Source organism: Mandrillus leucophaeus, unplaced genomic scaffold (genome assembly GCF_000951045.1).
Source record: "Mandrillus leucophaeus isolate KB7577 unplaced genomic scaffold, Mleu.le_1.0 Scaffold534, whole genome shotgun sequence".
NCBI lineage: Eukaryota > Metazoa > Chordata > Mammalia > Primates > Cercopithecidae > Mandrillus > Mandrillus leucophaeus.
Window position 1 is genome coordinate 1,067,486 of NW_012105742.1, and position 19,850 is coordinate 1,087,335.

General features: G+C 45.4%; 1 protein-coding gene across 2 annotated transcripts in view; it reads left to right on the top strand.

The window, feature by feature from the left end:
• The first annotated feature begins 1,858 nt into the window (after positions 1–1,858).
• Positions 1,859–19,850, top strand: part of SIL1 (SIL1 nucleotide exchange factor) — a 239,065-nt gene continuing 221,073 nt past the window's right edge. The window contains exons 1-2 of one of the 2 annotated variants that reach the window (XM_011997234.1): positions 1,941–2,048; positions 4,089–4,172. The gene's annotated coding sequence lies outside the window, so the exon portion shown is untranslated. Of the gene's footprint in view, positions 2,049–4,088; positions 4,173–19,850 lie in introns of both variants that reach the window. The other variant, XM_011997233.1, reaches the window with a different exon arrangement.

Below are 19,850 nucleotides of genomic sequence, written 5' to 3' on the forward strand. Positions count from 1 at the left end.
CGCTGGCAGCTGTGTTCAGTTGGCCTCTTCTCTTGGCCCAAGCATTCATTTATTCATGCTATGAGAAGATTTGAGCTTATTCTATTTTTAAGGCTCTTACTCTTGTAGCACTTTATTAATATCTTTTTTTATAACTTGTGCCAGTCTCTATTATAATTTATATGTTCATTCTGTAATTTATCACTCGTGAGATATTTGTTGAACATTTATTATCTGTACTCATGGTACTAGGCAGTGACATAAGCTAGAATTATTCTTAGGCCCAGTTCTTCTCACTGGTCTCGTGGGTGTTCCAGGGGAAAAGTGAGCTGTTCTCTTTCCAAATCAGGCCCCAGGTGTTTTATCTAGACCTTTCTCATAAGTTGGCACTATTCACTGAACTACTGCCCAGGGGCTTGTTCTCCCTTCCCATACTAGTAACCAAGGTTTGCTCAGTGGCTGTGAAGTCAGTTTCCCATCTGCTTGAAGTAAACATAATCAACAAGGTAAATTGAGTGGTAGAAGCTCGTAGAGTACATGGAAAAGGGAAAGGAAGTCCAGAGATAGGTTGTTTGCTATTGGGGCATACTTGCCTTTTGGGGAGGTCACTGTCTGGATTATTGTTTTCTCCACTCACGAATGACCAGGAATCACTGTGTGGGGGCTCTGAGGGCAGGAGGGGGCAGTCATTTTATTCATCAGGTTAAGCACGTCTAGGAAAGGGCAAGGTCTAAAGGAGGAACAGTGGAAAGAGGACAGGACTTTGGAGGCACCTAAATCTAGCTTTAACTCCCAGTTCTATCACTTCCTGACTGTATGACTTTGTGTAACTCCTTTAGCCTCTTTGAGCTTTAGCTTCCCCATTTATAAAAAGGAGATGACCATTCTGCTCAGAGGACGTTATAAGTAAATAAAATATGTATGCAGCACCTGGCACAGAAAATATTATATTCACTGGTACAGCAGAATTAGAACTGCACTGACACCAGCCTGGGGAACATAGTGAGACCCTGTCCGTAAAAAAAAAAAAAAGCCTGGCAACAGTGGCACGCTCCTGTGGTCCCAGTTACTGGAGGCTGAGGGGGAGGATCCCTTGAGCCTGGGAGGTCAAGGCTGCGATGAGCCAAGATTGTGCCACTGCATTCCAGCCTGGGGGACACAGTGAGATGCCATATTAAAAACAATCAGAATTGCAAGTGATCTTTATTTTACTAAATTTTGAGACAGAATCTCACTCTGTCACCCAGGCTGGAGTGCAGTGGCACGATTTCAGCTCACTGCAACCTCTGCCTCGTGGGTTCAAGCGATTCTCCTGCCTCAGCCTCCCAAGTAGCGGCAATTACAGGCGCCCGCCACCACGCCTGGCTAATTTTTGTATATTTAGTAGGGGCGGGGCGGTTTCACCATGTTGGCCAGGCTGGTCTTGAACTCCTGGCCTCAAGTGATCCGCCCGCCTGGGCCTCCCAACGTGCTGGGATGACAGGTGTGAGCCACTGCGCCCGGCCACCTGATGTTATTTTTTAAATAATTGGTCCTTGTAAAAAATTTGCCCAAGTATATAAAGTGAGTGACTTACAGGTGTCGTATTTTGCATGAATTTGCGAGAAATTTTATTGCTGGAGACTCTCGGCTTATGTCCCAAACTGAGTCACAAGAACTTGATTTATTTTTACCCGCACCCCTCTGATTGCTTTCTGAGGGTCCTTCCGCTAGAAAGAAATTACACTGTTCGAAAATTAGAGAGGAAACTTCGCGGTTGCAGCCTGGAAGCAGAAGCAGGTGGCAGGAATATCTTCAGCCCTCGCTCTACCAGCGGAGGGGCACTGGGGCAGCTCGTGCAGTCTGCAGAGGGCGGTGCTAGGGGCGGTGCTCCCACCTCGGTACGTGGTCGGGGGTGCCGCGCGCTGTTCTGTCGGCCCGCGATTGGGCGAGGCCACGAGCTGCGTAACAGCTGCCAGCTCACGGGCTCAGACTGTCGCCGCCGCGTTTGCGCAGGGGGAGCTGGTCGCCGCTGCGGCCGCCTGGAATTGTGGGGGTTGTGTCTGCCACTCGGCTGCCGGAAGCCGAAGGTAGGGGCGGTGAGGGCCGCCCGGCCCTGGAGCTGGGCTGGGGGTTCAGGGCGCTTCCTGGGCCTTCTCCTGCGGGCGGCCTCGGCGCCTTCGCAGCAGTGTTCTCGGGACCCACACATCCTCACTAGTGTCTCCAAAGCGGGACGTCCAAGTGGGCCCGGTGCACCCTGCCGAAGGCCCACCTTTCTTACCTTTCCCACTCAGAATGTCTCCATTCACCTCTTCATTGGCAGGAGATGAGGCCGTGGAAATTCGATATTGGCTTTGGCTCCGCACCTGTTTTTAGTGCCCTTGTCTGTTTGATTCTTCCGGCCTAAATTTCCATATCTGTCCGAAGTTGTGGCTTGGGTGTTGACCCGTGTGTCTCTTCCCATGTGGAATTATTGTCACTCTCTTAATGCTTGTTTTTCTTTGTCCTAGAAAATTTGCCTTTAGAGGTTACAGACTTTGGTTAGTGTTATCTCTCAGATCGTCTGGGGGGTTTGTGCATAAGCCTTGGACTCCATTCTCTGGGATTTCGGATAAGGTGGTGCGTGAGCAGCTGTACCCCAGGGGGTTCTCATTCAGGTAGTCCCGGAATCCTGGCTTTGAAAATCCCTGCTTCAGAAGTCAGGAGAGAATGACTTGACATATGAGCCCCTGGAATGGGGCTCTGAGTGGGAAAAGCCAGGAATCAGGAAATGCTAACACCTGTGAGGCTGGGGCTTTCTTTGCACCGGAGGAATTAGAATGCCATTTGATGTCTTTTAAAAATATTTGACTACCTATATATGTAAGATCAGTTTTCTAATGTTTTTAAATGCCTGGCTTCAGTTGGCTTGCCCACCTCAGTAAACCTAAATAAAAACACAAAACTGTTCTGAGAGATGGGGAGGCGGTTAAGTTAACCCAAACTAAGTAGACAGGAGGAGAATAAAATTTACATATTTGCTAAGAGACGAAACTGATGTGTTTATAAACAGTTTTTTTTATTTTTTATTGAGGCGGAGTTTGGCTCTTGTTTCCCAGGCTGGAGTGCAATGGCACCATCTCGACTCACGGCAACCTCCGCCTACCAGGTTCAAGCGATTCTCCTGCCTCAGCCTCCCGAGTAGCTGGGATTACAGGCATGCGCCACCATGCCCGGCTAATTTTCTTTTCTTTCTTTCTTTTTTTTTTTTTTTTTTGAGATGGAGTCTCGCTCTGTCGCCCAGGCTGGAGTGCAGTGGCCGGATCTCAGCTCACTGCAAGCTCCGCCGCCCGGGTTTACGCCATTCTCCTGCCTCAGCCTCCCAAGTAGCTGGGACTACAGGCGCCCGCCACCGCGCCCGGCTAGTTTTTTTGTATTTTTTTTTTTAAGTAGAGACAGGGTTTCACCGTGTTAGTCAGGATGGTCTCGATCTCCTGAGCTCGTGATCCGCCCGTCTCGGCCTCCCAAAGTGCTGGGATTACAGGCTTGAGCCACCGTAATTTTCTATTTTTATAGAGAGAGGGTTTCTCCCAGGCTGGTCTTGAACTCCCGAACTCAGGTGATCTGTCCGCCTCGGCCTCCCAAAGTGTTGGGATTACAGGCAGGAGCCACCTCGCCTGGCCTATAAATAGGTGGTTTTTTTTTTTTTTTTTTTTGACATTGTGAAAGATACTTTGTTACGTGTGTGTCTTTTCAGCTCTCACCTCACCCAAGTTTTTTTCTTTTCTGATAAAAGTATAACCAGATTTGGGGATTAGGTAGGATTTTGATGGGAGCCAGAGTGTAACGATATTGGGATTGATATTTATACAACGTGGGTCAGAACTTGGTCTGTGGTTTTAGTTGAGAACATGGCCCTCGGGTTAAGATGGTGTTACCACACCAGATTTATTTCACCTGTCTTTCAGATGTTTAGTGAATTTAATCTGCTCATGAATACATGTGCTATTTTAATGAAATTGGCAATAGAAGAGACCTTCTGCTCCCATTTTACAGGTGATGGAAATGTTACTAGGGATATGGAAGTCCAGGAATGAAAAGTTGCCTAGTACTTTGATTCCCACTTACTTCTTCCCTGCTGTTTTCTGAAGGCCAGCTATTCTCTACTGAGGCCAACTGTGAGCCCTGGTGTGTTTCATTGGCAGGAGAAAAGGCTAATTAAGTGAAACGGAAAGGTAACAAAATGGATTTTAAAATAACAGACATGTGGAAACTTAATCCACTAATGAATGTTCTCCTTTAGAGTGGTGTGTGCAGGTGTAGGTGGTGGGAGTTGAGGGTTGAGGGTGGCATCCCCTAAGTGATTTGGCTGTTGTCCAAGGCAGTTTTGAAAATCCACCTCTGGAATTGTTTTCAGAGACCTTTTTGAACCATGTGAGAGATCGTGAGAGATCAGTTCCTTTAATATATTGAGTCATACTGTATTTTTTTTTTTTTTTTTTTTGAGACGGAGTCTCGCTCTGTCGCCCAGGCTGGAGTGCAGTGGCCTGATCTCAGCTCACTGCAAGCTCCGCCTCCCCGGTTCACACCATTCTCCTGTATTTTTTTTTTTTTTTTTTTTTGAGATGGGGTTTCACACTGTGGCTCAGGCTGGAGTGTGGTGGCATAATCATAGCTCACTGCAAGCTTGAACTCCTGGGCTTAAGTAATACTCTCACCAAAGCCTCCTGAGTAGTTGTGACGACAAGGGTGCACCACCAGGCCCAGCTAATTTTGTGATTTTAATTTTTTTAGAGACAGGGTCTCGCTGTGTTGTCCAGGCTGTTTTCGAATTCCTGGCCTTAAGCAATTCTCCTGTCTTGGCCTCCTAAAATGTTGAGATTACAGGCGTGAGCCACTGCATACAGCCTATATATATTTAACCCCGAATGGCATGGGTAAGCAACCTTGTCACCTGACTTGTCTTCAGATGAGTTAACGGTTCTTTTGAAGTGGAAATAACAGATTTTTGGAGGGTGGTGAACATGAGTTTTAATTCTGAGTCTACCACTTATTAGCCACATAACCTTGGATAAGTTACTTCACCTCTGGGGCTCAATGTACCACTACATAAAAGTGGCAATAATACTTTGAAGGGTGGTTAAATGAGGTAATTACCCATGAAAGCTCTTGGGACATAGGAATGCAATAAATGTTTTCACCCTCAAAGATTGAAGATTTGCTGTTAATGAGAATATTCAAAAGAACATGACAGTCTCTGGCTGGGCACGGTGGCTCATGCCTGTAATCCCAGCACTTTGGGAGGCCAAGGTGGGTGGATCACTTGAGGTCGGGAGTTCAAGACCAGCCTGACCACCATGGAGAGAAACCCCCTCTCTACTAAAAATACAAAATTAGCCGGGCGTGATGGCGCATGCCTGTAATCCCAGCTACTCGGGAGGCTGAGGCAGGAGAATCACTTGAACCTGGGAGGTAGAGGTTGCAGTGAGCCGAGATCATTGTGCCATTGCACTCCAGCCTGGGTGACAGAGCGAGAGACTCTGTCTCAAAAAAAAAAAAAAGTCTCTAAAAGGAAGTTGTACCTTTTCCGAAAGAGGTGGATATTCTTTTTCACATGCTTGTAGATTCATACTCTGACCTGCTCAGCCTCCCCCCGTCTTTCTTCATTTTCTATCCTTTCCTAAGTGAAGTTCTGCTGCAGAGGCTGTCGGCCAGTCTCTTGGAGTAAGCCTCTTTTCAGGAGAGCTAATCTGAACGCTCTTACAATGCTAGTCCCTTGGTTACTATTCCTAGGGATTTTTCTTTGGGGGCTCCAGATGGTGCTTGGATCATGCTCTGTAGCACAGCCATCTCTAACTCCTGGATTCGGTGTCCATTTGGAGACCCATCCTGTGGAGCTAATCTTCTCTCTTTCTGAGCAAGGATGAATACTTTATCCTTTTCTGAGTCAGCCTTAAACTGCAAACCTTAGTCTTCTACAGCAGAAAGCCTTGCATTTTAATTATATATAGTCTAAAGAGGGAATAGCCTGCCCTTTTCTTTTCTTCCTTTACTTTCACCAAGGATTTCACTGCTGAGTAGGGGAGTAGGAGAATAGCCTGTTGCCATTCAGAGTGAGGCTTTGGGTAGCCCCTGATTCCTAGCATAAGCAATAACTGAGTTCATCTTTGGGACGAAAACCTTATAAAAGATTTGGGCTGCTCAGACATATGTGGAGAACCTCATGGAATTTTCCTAGCTTGTGAGGAGTTTATACCTGGCATTCTTACTTTTGCAAATTTCTACCCAGAATCCAGTAGCAACAAAACTATGTTCAGCCCAGACTTGTAGTTCCTTCAGGTTCCACCAGGCAGCTATAAGACAAGGGTGTGGTTGTGCTGGCTGGCCATGTCTGCCCTCATCCTCCTAATACTGCCCTTGGCTTTGGTATTGAGAAGGAAGTGGCATAATCAATTCGTGAGTAACATTCTCTGCCAAAGTGGAAGTCAGGGGCAGAGAGTTGTCAGCATAGGACTAGACAAATGGAAAGAGCCAGCCTTGCCTCAGGAATGCTGCTAAAGTGCTGTGAATCCATGACAACCACTGTGTTTCTTGATTTCACCTCATTTGTGAAATGGGAATGCCTTCATTGATCTCTTTCATGAGAAGGGTGGACCACCATCCCAGTTTGCCCAGGACAGAGGGATATCCAAATGTGGGACTTTTAGTGCCAAAAGCAGGCAAGTCCAGGGCAAACCAGGACAAGTTAGTTACCCTACCCATGACCATTATACAAATGAATGAACACTCTGTCCTTAGGGTTCATTTAAGACTCAACCCTTTGAGTTCATTTAATTATTTTTCAACCTTCTGTTCATTATCATATTTTGAGACTTTTTTCCCCCTAATTGTCTACTCCCCAATGGAATTTTTTTTTTTTTTAGAGGGAGTCTCACTCTGTCACCGAGGCTGGAGTGCAGTGGCATGATCTCTGCTCACTGTAGCCTCTGCCTCCTGGGTTCAAGTGGTTCTTGTGCTTCAGCCTCCTGAGTAGCTGGGATTATAGGCGCCCACCACCACGCCCAACTAATTTTTGTGTTTTTAGTAGAGATGGGGTTTTGCCATGTTGGCCAGGCTGGTCTTGAACTCCTGGCCTCAAGTGATCTGCCCACCTCAGTCTCCCAAAGTGCTGGGATTACAGGCATGAGCCATCGCGTCCGGCCACCCCCAATGGAATTTTAATACCACAGATGTATTTTGTATCTGTTTTTGTATTGTGGCCCTTTTGATGGCCACAAACCATTGTAATATCTAATATTTTTTCCCTAAGAATCAATTTTCACCCCTTTTGAGGGTAATATTGCACTCATTGAGAATGCATGGTCTTATCTGATACTCTTTCTTTAATATAGTCATCAAGGCCTGTTTTTTATCGAGAAGAAACAACTGGTTCCACAAGCTTTTTCTTTTTCTTTTTCTTTTTCTTTTTTTTTTTTTTGAGACTGAGTTTTGCTCTTGTTGCCCAGGCTAGAGTGCAATGGTCATGTAGGGTAACTAACTTGTCCTGGTTTGCCCTGGACTTCCTGCTTTTGGCACTAAAAGTTCCACATTTGGATATCCCTCTGTCCTGGCTCACTGCAACTTCTGCCTCCTGGGTTCAAGTGATTCTCCTGCCTCAGCCTCCTGAGTAGCTGGTACTTATAGGCATGTGCCACCACACCTGGCTAATTTTTTTTTTTTTTTGGTAGAGACAGTCTCACTGACCACCTCAGGCTGGTCTTGAACTCCTGGGCTCAAGCATTTCTCCTACCTCGGCCTCCCAAAGTACTAGGATTATAGGTGTGAGCCACCACACCTAGCCAAGTTTATTCTTTATTGTTTTAATTTTCTTTGAGTCTTTGGATTTTGAGATGGTCCATTTACCATCTGCTTCTCTGGTGCCTCTTGGGCCTTCCATCTTCACAGCTGGGACTGCTGTGTTGGCCCAGGTATCCCCAGCCTGGACATTGGAACCTTTGGGAAGGGTCTGATATTTGGCCCTTGTCACATTTCACACCTACAGAGAAATGGGGAGGGATATGTTTCTGAGGTCTGCTCACAGGCCATGTTGTCACTGAGGAAGTTCTTGATCATCCCTTTTAGTTACCACTTATCATCACTGGCAGAAGAACATCAAGGTAGTCAGTGAACTGATCTCCACAGCTAGCTACTTCCCTCTCTGCAAGTAGTTTGCTCCTTCAGTCTTGTGATGAGAAAGAGATCTAGAAACTGGAAGAAGAATCTGAGATACATCCTAAAGTTCTGGTGAGGAAAGCTGATGCCAGTGGACTTTTTTTTCTTTTTTTTTTTTTTGAGATGGGATTTTGCTGTGTTACCCAGGCTGGTCTTGAACTCCTGGCCTCAAGCAATCCTTCCACCTCAGCCTCCTGAGTAGCTGGGATTGCATGCATGTACTACCATGCCTCACTCACCAGTGGATTTTTTTTTTTTTTTGAGACAGTGTCTTGCTCTGTTGCCCAGGCTGGAGTGCAGTGGCGTGATCTTGGCTCACTGCAACCTCTACCTCCCAGGTTCAAGTGATTCTCCTTCCTCAACTTCCCAAGTAGCTGAGAGTACAGGCGGCTGCCACCATACTTGGCTAATTTTTGTGTTTTTAGTAGAGATGGGATTTCACCATGTTGGCCAGGCTGGTCACGAACTCCTGACCTCGTGATCTGCCCACCTTGGCCTCCCAAAGTGCTGGGATTACAGGCGTAACCACCATGCCTGGCCCTTTTTAAGAGGGTCTCACTCTCTTGTCCAGGCTGGAGTGTAGTGGTGTAATCATAGCTCATTGCAACCTCCAACTGATCCTGCCACTTTAGCCTTCCAAGTAGCTAGAACCATGGGTGTGCACCACTATGCCTGGCTAATTTAATTTTTTTTTTTTTTTTTTTTTAAAGAGACAGGGTCTTGCTTGCAACATTGCCCAGGCTGATCTTAGATTCCTAGCCTCAAGTGATGCCCTACCTTGGCCTTCTAGAGCACTGAGATTACAGATGTGAGCCACCATGCCCAGCTGTACCAGTGGACTTTTAAATGGACATTTCTTTACCTCTCAGGATAGTCTCATTTCTGTGAGGCTCCCAAGGGGACAGCAGCCATCTGACCAAACTCTAGAACTAGCAGGCTTCAGCCCAGTGGAATAACATAAAGTAGGACAATCGATGCAGACAACATTGATTGGTCATGCTTTGAGTGCTGTGGATAGTGGGTATTGGAAGCTTAAGGGGCCAGCTAGTAAGTAAGTATTTAAGGTTGCTTCTTCCCCCCTCCCACCGTTGAGACAGAGTCTCACTGTTGCCCAGGTGTGATCTTGGCTCACTGCAACCTCCGCCTCCCAGGTTCAAGTGATTCTTGTGCCTCAGCCTCCTGAGCAGCTGGGATTACAGGTGTTTGCCACTGTGGCCGGCTAATTTTTGTATTTGTAGTAGAGATGGGGTTTTGCCATGTTGGCCAGGCTGGTCTCGAACTCCTGACGTCAGGTAATCTGCTCGCCCTGGCCTCCCAAAGTGCTGGGATTACAGGTGTGAGCCACTGCATCTGGCCTAAGGTTGCTTCTTGTTTTTCCCCACATCCCATCTCATATTCATGGGGAGTTGGGTTTGACTGTATTCTTGAAGTTAAGTCTCCATCCTTGGACCCAGCTGCTAAAGTCTAAAATGATGGTGCTTTGGGCTGGAAGATATTCTAGAGATCTTTATTTCCTTGCCAACATCAGGGCTGGCTGTTTGTGGTACTGTGGATGAGTGAAGAGTCAGGAGATGCACGTATAGTTCTGTTACTGTCCAGTGCCTCCATTTTGCATTTGATAGGTTTTTATTTTTCTGATGACAAAAACTGAGCCCCAGAGAAGTGAAGTGGGCCACCTAATCATAGGATCTTTTTTAGGCCACCCACATAATAGTGGAACTCTAGTGTTAGAGCTGGGACACAAGCTAAGGGTCTTACAAAGGGTGGCCATAGAAGTTGATAGAATTGTTTAAAGCATTTTAAAGATGCAGGATGCTTTTGCAGTTAAAAGTTTCCGAGGAAGGAGGAGGCCCTGTCTCCACTTACTGCCTTGTACATGATCATACCCTCACGGTTGAAGATTTTTGCTGTCATGCTGTTTTTCCTCCTACTCATGTTGAAATGTGTTTTCTCTTGCTCTTACCTCAGAGGAAATGAATTTGAAGTCTTCCCCTGTATTAGAAACAAATAGTGCTCAGGGGCCAGACTTGTGTGTTTTCTGTAAAGAATGAGGCCAGATGTAACAGTGGACCTTATCTGGTGAGCCAAACAAACCTTCAGTACATCTCTAAGAGAAAGAGAGAAGGAATGAGTGTATGTCAGAGTGGTTTAAACACACTTTGGAGTCAGACTCACTTGGATTTACATTCTGATACCTACTTACTGATTGTCAGATTGTAAGTTACTTATTTTCTCTAAGCCTTAGTTTTATGATCTGTTGAATGGGAATAGTAATATGTATTTTTATAGCTATCTTAAGAATTGAGAGAATATATATGGTAAGTGCTTCCTCTGGCACAATGTAAAATAGCAGTCCCCAACCTTTTTGGCACCAGGGACTAGTTTCGTGGAAGACTATTTTTCCATGGACTGGGGGATGTGGGGGATGGTTTGGGGATGATTCAAGTGCATTATGTTTATTGTGTACTTTATTTCTATTATTATTATTTTTGAGACAGGGTCTCACTCCATCACCCAGGCTGGAGTGCAGTGGCACAGTCTCGGCTCACTGCAACCTCTGCCTCCCAGGTTCAAGCAACTCTCCTGCCTCAGCTTCCTGAGTAGCTGAGATTACAGATGTGCACCACTACACCTGCTAATTTTTGTATTTTTAGTAGAGATGAGGTTTCACCATATTGACCAGGCTGGTCTTGAACTCCTGACCTCAGATGATCCTCCCGCCTCAGCCTCCCAAAGTGCTGGGATTACAGGCGTGATGCCCAGCCTATTTCTATTATTATTGCATTATAATATGTAATGAAATATACAACTATTCATAATGTAGACCTAGTGGGAGCCCTGAGCTTATTTTCCTGCAACTAGATGGTTCCATCTGGGGGTGATGGAGAGACAGTGACAGATCATCAGGCATTGGATTCTCATAAGGAGTGTTCAACCTAGATCCCTTGCATGTGCGGTTCACAATAGGGTTTGTGCTCCTATGAGAGTCTAATGCTGCCGCTGATCTGATAGGAGGTCGCACTCAGGTGGTAATACAAGCGATGGGAAGCAGCTGTAAATACAGATGAAGCTTTGCTCACTCACTCACTGCTCACCTCCTTGGATGGGTTCCTAACCAGGCTACAGACCAGTATCGGGGGTTTGGGACCCGTGATGTAAATGCTCTGTGTTGTCATCATTATTGACAACAGTAGTTTCCAGTTTCTGAGCCACATCTAGGTTTGAGGATAAGTTATGCTGACCAAGCAAGTTTTATCTTAACCATCACCTCATTGTCGTTTTAGTTGGTTGGTATTATATATTATTTATATCAATAGTTATAGGTAGTTCATGCTGAATAACTAAAAGTTGCGAGTAGCAAGGAACTTTGCTGCTTCTCTGCCATCTCCTTCCTTACTCAGCTTAGTGCTCATCTTTCTCAGGTTCTCTCTCATCAGGTTCTCAAGCCAGCAGGCCTTGTTTCCTGGGCAGTGTCTGACATGGGGATTTTACTGGGGTAGGGCTGGCTAGTCCAGAGCCTGCCTGGTCCCTCAGATAGTGTGTTCTCCTTATCTCTTGCTTTCTGCTCTTCAGCCAGACATGAAGCAATTAGCTAATCAAGGGAATGTTGACTTTTGTCACTGCTTTCCTCTGATTTGTATGCTCATTTCTGGTCTTTGTGCAAAGTCACGGAGGCACAGTCAAATACACTGACCCAGATTTTGTGCTCAAGTTGACTATCTCACGCTTTGAGATGTGCAACTGGTTCCACGTAGCAAGGGAGTGAGGAAAAAGCCCCTGGAGCCAATCCCATTATTTTGATCTCAAGCTGAGTTTTTAAAAAAATCCAAGTACTATGACTATAGACCATACCTTACTTCTCTGTATGAAACAAGGTAAAAAATTCACTATTTAGAGGGAAGGCCAATCTGAATTGGTAAACAATAGGAATTAGTACATTCAAGAAAATGCCATTGTCTTTTTAGCAAGCCTCTGCACTATCTTTTTTACCTAGTCTTGTTGCTTCCCCGGTTTCCTGTGACTGTGCTCCTGAATTATTACAGAAGCTTTTGCTTCCTATTTCCTGCTTCTGCTTCCTCCAAGACACTATATACCACTGCCACTTTGGGTCTTCCTATATATTGTGCTTATCAGAGAATACTTATGCTTGGAAACTATATTAGTCTCTTCTTGTACTGTTATAAAGAAATACCTGAGAATGGATAATTTATAAAGAAAAGAGGTTTAATTAGCTCATGGTTCTGCAGGCTGTACAGGTTTCTGCTTCTAGGAAGGCCTCAGGAAACTTACCATCGTGGCGGAAGGCGAAGGGGAAGCTGGCACATCTTACATGTCTGGAGCAGGAGGAAGAGAGCAAGGGGGTGGTGCTGCACATTTTTAAACAGCCAGATTCTGTGAGAACTCAACTTTTGTGAAAACAGCAAGGGGGAAATCTGCCCCTATGATTTAGTCATCTCCCGGTAGACCTCTTCTCCAATATTGGGGATTACAATTTGATGTGAGATTTAGGTGGGGACACAAATTCAAACCATATCAGAAGCCTTCAATGGTACCCACTAGCTGCTGAATAAATTCCAAATATGTCAAGTTGTCTTGGTGTTCCAAGCCTATTGCAGTGTATACCCATCCTACCACTTTAGTTAATATGTCCCGTACCATCACCCATGTGTACCCCTTGCTCCTGATGAACTGATCCACGTGGTCCTCCGAGTATGCCTCATGTTTGTGTCTCTGCCAGTTCTTTTGCCCAGATACTCTCTCCTTCGTTTCCTACCTTTTTTTTTTTTTGAAATGGAGTCTTGCTCTGTTACCCAGGCTGGAGTGAAGTGGTGCCATCTTGGCTCACTGCAACCTCTGCCTCCTGGGTTCCAATGATACTCCTGCCTCAGCCTCCCAAGTAGCTGGGACTACAGGCACATGCTACCACGGCTGGCTAATTTTTGTAATTTTAGTAGAGACGGGGTTTCACCATGTTGGCCAGGCTGATCTCGAGCTCCTGACCTCATGATCCTCCTGCCTCAGCATCCCAAAGTGCTGGGATTACAGGTGTGAGCTACTGCGCCCGGCCAGTTCCCTACTTTATGCTGCAGAGCTGCCGCCTTCAGTGAACCTTACCTGATGTGTCTTCATCTGTATCCTCATTGCAACACCTTTATTATAGAATTCGGCACACTTTATTATGGTACGATGTTTGTCTCTTATTATATGAGCTTCTCAAGGATATGGGTTGTGCTTTATTATGCCTCTTAGCATAATGCTGAGTGTAATATGGATACCATAAATGGTTGTTGAATGGATGTTTACATGAAAACTTAAGAAATGATAATAATCCTGCTGAAATCCTACTTCCCTGAAGCATTTCTTGATTCCCAGCCACAGTGAGTTCACATACTCCATCCCGAGCCCTTTGTTTTTTAAGCATTGAATTCCTTAGAGTAAACCTTATACACTCAATTGGATTAGAACTTCCTAGAGGGCAGACACTGCATCTGTCATTCCTCTTCATGCATCCAATCCCCAGCACAGTCCTGGCACATAGAGAGTGTTCAATAAATGTTTGTGAATTCAAGAGTCCTCCTATTTGGTCAACTGATGTACTTGCCAGTTTAGCCTCCCACGATACTCACTGGCTGGGAGTCTCCAACTCAGATGTTTTTAGGGCCAAGTTGGGAACAGAGAAGCAACAGAGAATGGTGGGCCTGTGTCAAAGTGTAGTGCTTATGTGCTCCATGAGGGGTGGCTGCAACTCAGCCTGTTGTCATGGGTGAGTATGGCTCTAGTGAGTATGGCCTCCTCATGTCCCATGGGAAGCCAGATATTCAGAATCTCTGGGAACTACCAAAGCATATTGGTGGTCTAGATTTGACCTATAGGCTACCCATCTGTATCCTTTGGGTAGAGGCTGGAGTTTCACACGTTTAAATTCCTTGTAAAATAATAAAGGTGGGGGAGGGGAGGACATAGCTTGAAAACTTTTGAGGGCGTTTGGTGAAAGTCTGTCTTTGGGTAAAAGTGTCCTATGATTTTCTGTGGGTAGTGACTTAATCTCTTGGGTTCAGCCCTGTAGAACATCTGTGGTCTGGGCTTTATCCTCCCTTACATTCTGATTTCACTGGGCTATGAAAAGCAACTTTTGTCCCTAGAAAGGTGGTGACGCAAGAACTTTTGCACTTTTTGCCCTTTTGCTCAGCTTCCACTGAGGCAGGTTTGATGGTTCTTCCTGCTTCTGGCTACTTTGAAGGGCCTGGTGGTCAGGCTGGTGCAGCATGAGGTCCCAGAGGCCACTTCTGTTAATGACATCTCTGAGAAAGAGCTCTGGGTGAACAAACACAACTGAAAGGGAAATACATTGTACAGAATCACTGCTTAAATGTGGTCAGCCAAGGGGCGAAACAGTATAATAGCCAGAAGGAAGTCTGCATCTCCATGGAACCTTTTGTAAGGTAATATCTTATCCTCTGGCTGGCTCATTTTTTTCATAGTCCCTAAGTGCCCCAGCAGTGCTTACTTGCCTGACATCACCTTCTAGGTCTGAGAGTGTTTCCACAAACGATATCCCCATCTCTAATAGAAATTAGCTGCCTGGAATATCTCGGGAAGAATACATGAGAAACTGAAAGCAGTGCCGTTTTTCTCTAGTGAGAGGCCCTGGGTAACTAGAGAATGGGGGAGGAGGGAGGCTTACTTTTCACTGTATGTCTTTGTGTGCCTTTTCAAATTTGAAACATATGCATATACAGTAAGTCCTCACTTGACATTGGTCATAAGTTCTTGGAAACTGTGACTTTAAGTGAAATGTATACAAAACCAATTTTACCATAGGCTAATTGGTATAAACAAGAGTTATGTTCCTACAGAATATTTCTTGTTACAGAAACATGACCAAACTTCTAAATAAAGACCAAAACACTTCTAATATTAAAAATTGAGATAAATGTGAGCTATACATACCTTTAAGAAGGATTAATAAAAACAAGTGAGATAATTAGTACCCGATTAGTTCAGGGTGTCGGGTGGCCAGAGCCCATCCCGGCAGCTCAGGGCGCTAGGCAGGAACCAGCCTTGGACAGGACACCATCCCATTTCAGGGTACACTCACACACCCTGATACTCATACAGACTGGACCCCTTACACACACCAATGAACCTAACAGCCATGTCTTTGGGATGTGGAAGGAGACTGAGGACTTGGAGAAAATCCACACAGACATGGGGAGAATGAGCGGACTCCACACAAACAGTGGCCCTGGCTGGGAACCAATTATTTTTTTCTCATCAGTGTTATAAGGAAATGATGTTGATGGAAGCAATGTTATTTGGAGACCTGCTGTGTTATTTTTTAAATGTAGCTGAGCAGACCCACGTGTGGTCTTCTCTTCAAATTTTACTCTATCCTCACTTTACTCCTGATGTATGGATTTCTCTGTAAACAACAGGACCCAGTCGCTGTAGACTGTCTCTGAGAGGTGACAGCTTTGCCTCTCTGCTCCCTAGGAATGTCCTAGGGTTTCTCATGCAGGGGTCTTTGGAATAACAATCAGGCCTAAAGTATGTCCAATGTTTTACTGTTTTCAAATTTTACTGTTTTCAATCTGATTCTTATGACATCCCCATTTATTTATTTTTTAGTTGTAGCTTTTTTAGAGACAACGTCTCATTCACACCCAGGCTGGAGTAACAGTGGTGTGATCGTAGCTCACTGCAGCCTCAAAATCTTGGGTTCAAGATATCCTCCCACCTCAGCCTCCTGAGCTGGGACTATAGGCTTGTGCCACCATGCCCGGCTAATTAAAAAAAATTTTTTTTTTTAGAGATGGGGTTTTGCTATGTTTTTGAGGCTGGTCTTGAACTCCTGGCCTCAAGCAATCCTTCTACCTTGACCTCTCAAAGTGCTAGGATTACAAGGATGAGCCACTGTGCCTGGCCACACAACATCCCCATTTTGTGGTGGTAAAATATTGAGGCTCGGAGAGTCTAAATGACCCATTTAGGGTCACACTGCTAGCCCAGAGTAGGGCTGTGACTAATCCAGGTAGCCTTGTCTCCTATTTACGTACCTTGTTCTTAGTTCTTGTAGCAATGAGGCAGTCCTCTTTGGAATTCTTTACCATTTCCAGGGCCATTGCAGTTAGGGTAGGAATGGAGCAGTGGTGATTCCTCTTTCCTCTTTTGGTTTGAGCCCTCCTCTCAGGACGCTTAGTGACACAGGCCTGTCATCTCTGGAAAAAGGGGATCAGTAGTAGGTTTCTTCACGTTTTGGAGAAACCTAAACCAAAGCTCCAGTGGGGCAATACCTTTTAGGAGAGTTTGAACTGGCAGTCTGACTTCCTATTCTTTGCAGAGAATTATTGCTGCTATTAGGCAGAGGGCTTTGTTTCCAGGTTACAAATCTTTTTAGCAAAGAAGTAAGTGTGGAATAGAATTGGAAGGACTTGTGTAGTCCTTGAATATAATTTAATGCTCCACATCCCAGAAAGAGTAAACATTGTAAAGTGTGCAAGATGGGTTTGGATTAATATCCTGACAGCATATGGCTTGGCATGTAGGGCATTCCTTAGAGACCCTTCTCACCATACACAGCCTGCCTTTGCTGGGTGGCCTCTTCCCACAGGTCTTCCCAGCAGCTGTTGTGCACCTGGGTGAATCACCAGCTTCCCTGTGCTTTGAAAAAACCCATTTTAACTCTCATACAGGAGGCGAAATAAACAGACAACCTTGAAAATGTTTTCTAGTACAACCTAAGCTGTCTCTGAGTTTGTCCAGGGTATTCACCTCCATTAGCAGCACTGGCTGATCCTTGCCTCTGGTCTCTTCTGAATACAACATGGAAAATCACCTTGCCCTTTCGACACTGCCACCCCTGACATCATGGGTGTGGAAGGTCTCTGGATGCTCCGGGGAGGCAGGAGCACCATGGACATGGAGGGAAGGCTCATTTGCTTCTTTTTACTTCTGTTAGTCCTGCTGAAATCAGAATTTAAAGCCTTCAAATAGAATTCTGTGCATTGCTGACACAGCATGGAGTAGGGAAGGCTTCTTTGTAATTTCTGAGGAGAACTTGGGGGCATGTAGAGGTCATGCTTAGGTTCTTTCCTTACCCAAACCTGACCTGTGCTGGGCCAAAGAGGTTTGTCCTAGAAAGAAGCACCAGCTGATGACTTAGTCGGGGCCTTACTGCTGTGCAGCTTTGCAGGCCTGGAAACTTAGTTCATCCAGGTTTCAGTTCCTGGGGGCCTGTCTCAGGCATGTAAAATTCATAAGAGACCATCAAGTCACAGTTCCAGTTAACTAACTCCAAGAAACATGATGACTAAGTTGATTTATGTGGACATGTAAGAGCATTCTCTCCTCTATAGGAGAGGTTAGCTGGAAAGCCAGCTCCCCTCTGGAGGAAACGAAGCAAATTATGGTGGAAAGCTTTTGGGTCGTAGCATCAGATACACCCAGATTTAAACCATGTAACAGCTGTGAGACTTTAGAAGAGCTACTCAACCTCCCTGCTCCTGTGTCCTCATCTGTGAAACCCCCTGGGGTTTTCAGATGTGTACGTGGTAAGCACTCAATAAATGCTTTGTCTCACTTGTTTCTCTCTCTTCCCTTTCCCCTTCTCTCCTTCCCACTTTGTCCTAGGGCTATATTGAAATCTGACTATAATACACTTGTCAGTCTGTTAAGGCACCAAGTGCTGAAGATAGACTCATTTTTATTCTCTAGGCTCCCTTTATATATTCTTTGCCATCCACGGCTCTTCTGTTACCACAGGTTACAATAGGAACAGTTAGATTCTAGCTCTTGTCAGTGGCTTTCAACCTAAGAGTTCTTTCTGGTTACCATTCAGTCCACCATTATTTGCTGAGTACCCATTGTGTGCCAGGACCTGCTTAGCCATGGGAATACAGTGATGAATGAGACAGATGTGGTCCATGCCTTGAGGAACACCTCTTCAAACCCCTTCCTTAGACAGGTGACTTCTGTGGATGTCTGGCCCAGCTCATTCTGTGTTGCGTCATATTTCCTTCTGAGAGGGCAATCTTCTCCTTAGACCTAGGGAACAGTGCCTCTTTGTGCCGCGTGGACCTTGCCTGCTGGCTTGCCTGCTCCCAAATGATGAAGAGCAGCATGCTGAGGCTGAAGGAGAAAGCCCCCCAGGCCGCTACTGCCCTGGCCACACATGTCCCAAGAGCCTATACTTGGCACTCCTAAATGTTCCTTTTCTCCTTACACACAGATTATAGTGTTTACTGCTCATTTAAATTCAAATAACCTTCCACTCCCTTCTTTGCCTTAAAAACAAAAAAACAAAAAACAGAAACTATGTATTACAGGATAGAAAACAAAACAGGCCAGCCCTGGACCCCTGGCGGGGTTTGTTTTAACATCGTTTTTTAATGAAGCCTTGCTGTGGGTTGCCTTTAATAGGGCTAATGTGTAATTCAGGCATATTGATAGTCTGCAGTTATAGAATCTCGCATCTTTTTCTACCTTGATTGTCATCAACAGTGTGAAAGGTAGATGCAAGGGCTTTGGCTGACAGGAGGTGGGACTTCTCTGCTTTGGCCTCCAGACTCTATCTTGGCCTCTGGTGGGTCCTATAAAGAAGGCCAAGCAGCCAGTTTAGTGATTTCTCAACTTCAAAATAGAAGCCTGGAGATAGCCCTCTGCGCTATCCCTCCTCTCCCTTTTGCCAATTTTACCAGCAGTTGCCAAGAACTATGTGTGGGAAAGCAGGCAGAATGACTCTGGAAATCATTTGTTGAGAACTCCCAGTGGAGGAATGCATTTTCCTGTGCTTCTTCTCTTGTGGTGGTGTGTGCCGTTGTGATTTGGTACTGCTTGTCCCTCTGCAGTACTGAGACCTGTATATAACTCCTCCAGCCCTGTGGGGGTTTTAAACAATAAATTGCTTGCTGGGTGGTATTTTCCCCGAATCCCTGGGAAAGCAGGGGAGCATGTTAACAATTAGGGACCTAGTTGAGCCTCTGTTTCTGGCACTGTGACTAGAGGCATGGTGGGTGAGCCCAGATGAGCCATGTTTCCCACTGCTGCTCCGGCCGGGCATTTGTTGCAGTTGGATGTAACATTAAGAGTCACAGTAGAGGCTTGGTTGGAAAGGAGAGAGCACTGCATAATTATTGCTTATGTACTGTTTAAACCTATCAGCCAACAGATGTCAAGTGCAGGAAAAAAGCACAATAATGTTATTATAATGGCATAATAGTTATCATTATAATAATCAGCTGGTATAGCTTTTGATAAGAGGCAGATCCTGAAATGAGTGCAGGGGGAAGGGTTAACCTTGAACTACAGCACAATGAATGAATGCTTAACCTTGCAGAAGATGCTGTGTAGAGGCAGATGACTCAGGTGTGGAGTTGCTACCCTCTCTGCCTAGCTAGAGGAGCTATGGAGACTTCAGCTGGGGTTGTCTACCCTGCAGGTACTGTCTTTCTGATGGTGTGATGGAGCACACCATCCTTTGGTTTAAGGCATGCTACACTGCAGGAATACCATCCTAGTGCTCAGAGCTGTGGGTTCTGGGAAATGCAGAGACTTCATCACTGTGGTCTCATTTTGGGTTTTCAGAAAACCCAGCCTCATGCCCATAGTTGCAGATGATGAATTTTGCTCACTACAACAAAGAGTGCTGCAAACCTAGGAAGTGGTGGTGCATCTCAGTTTTGTATGTATCAATTGTGGTGGGT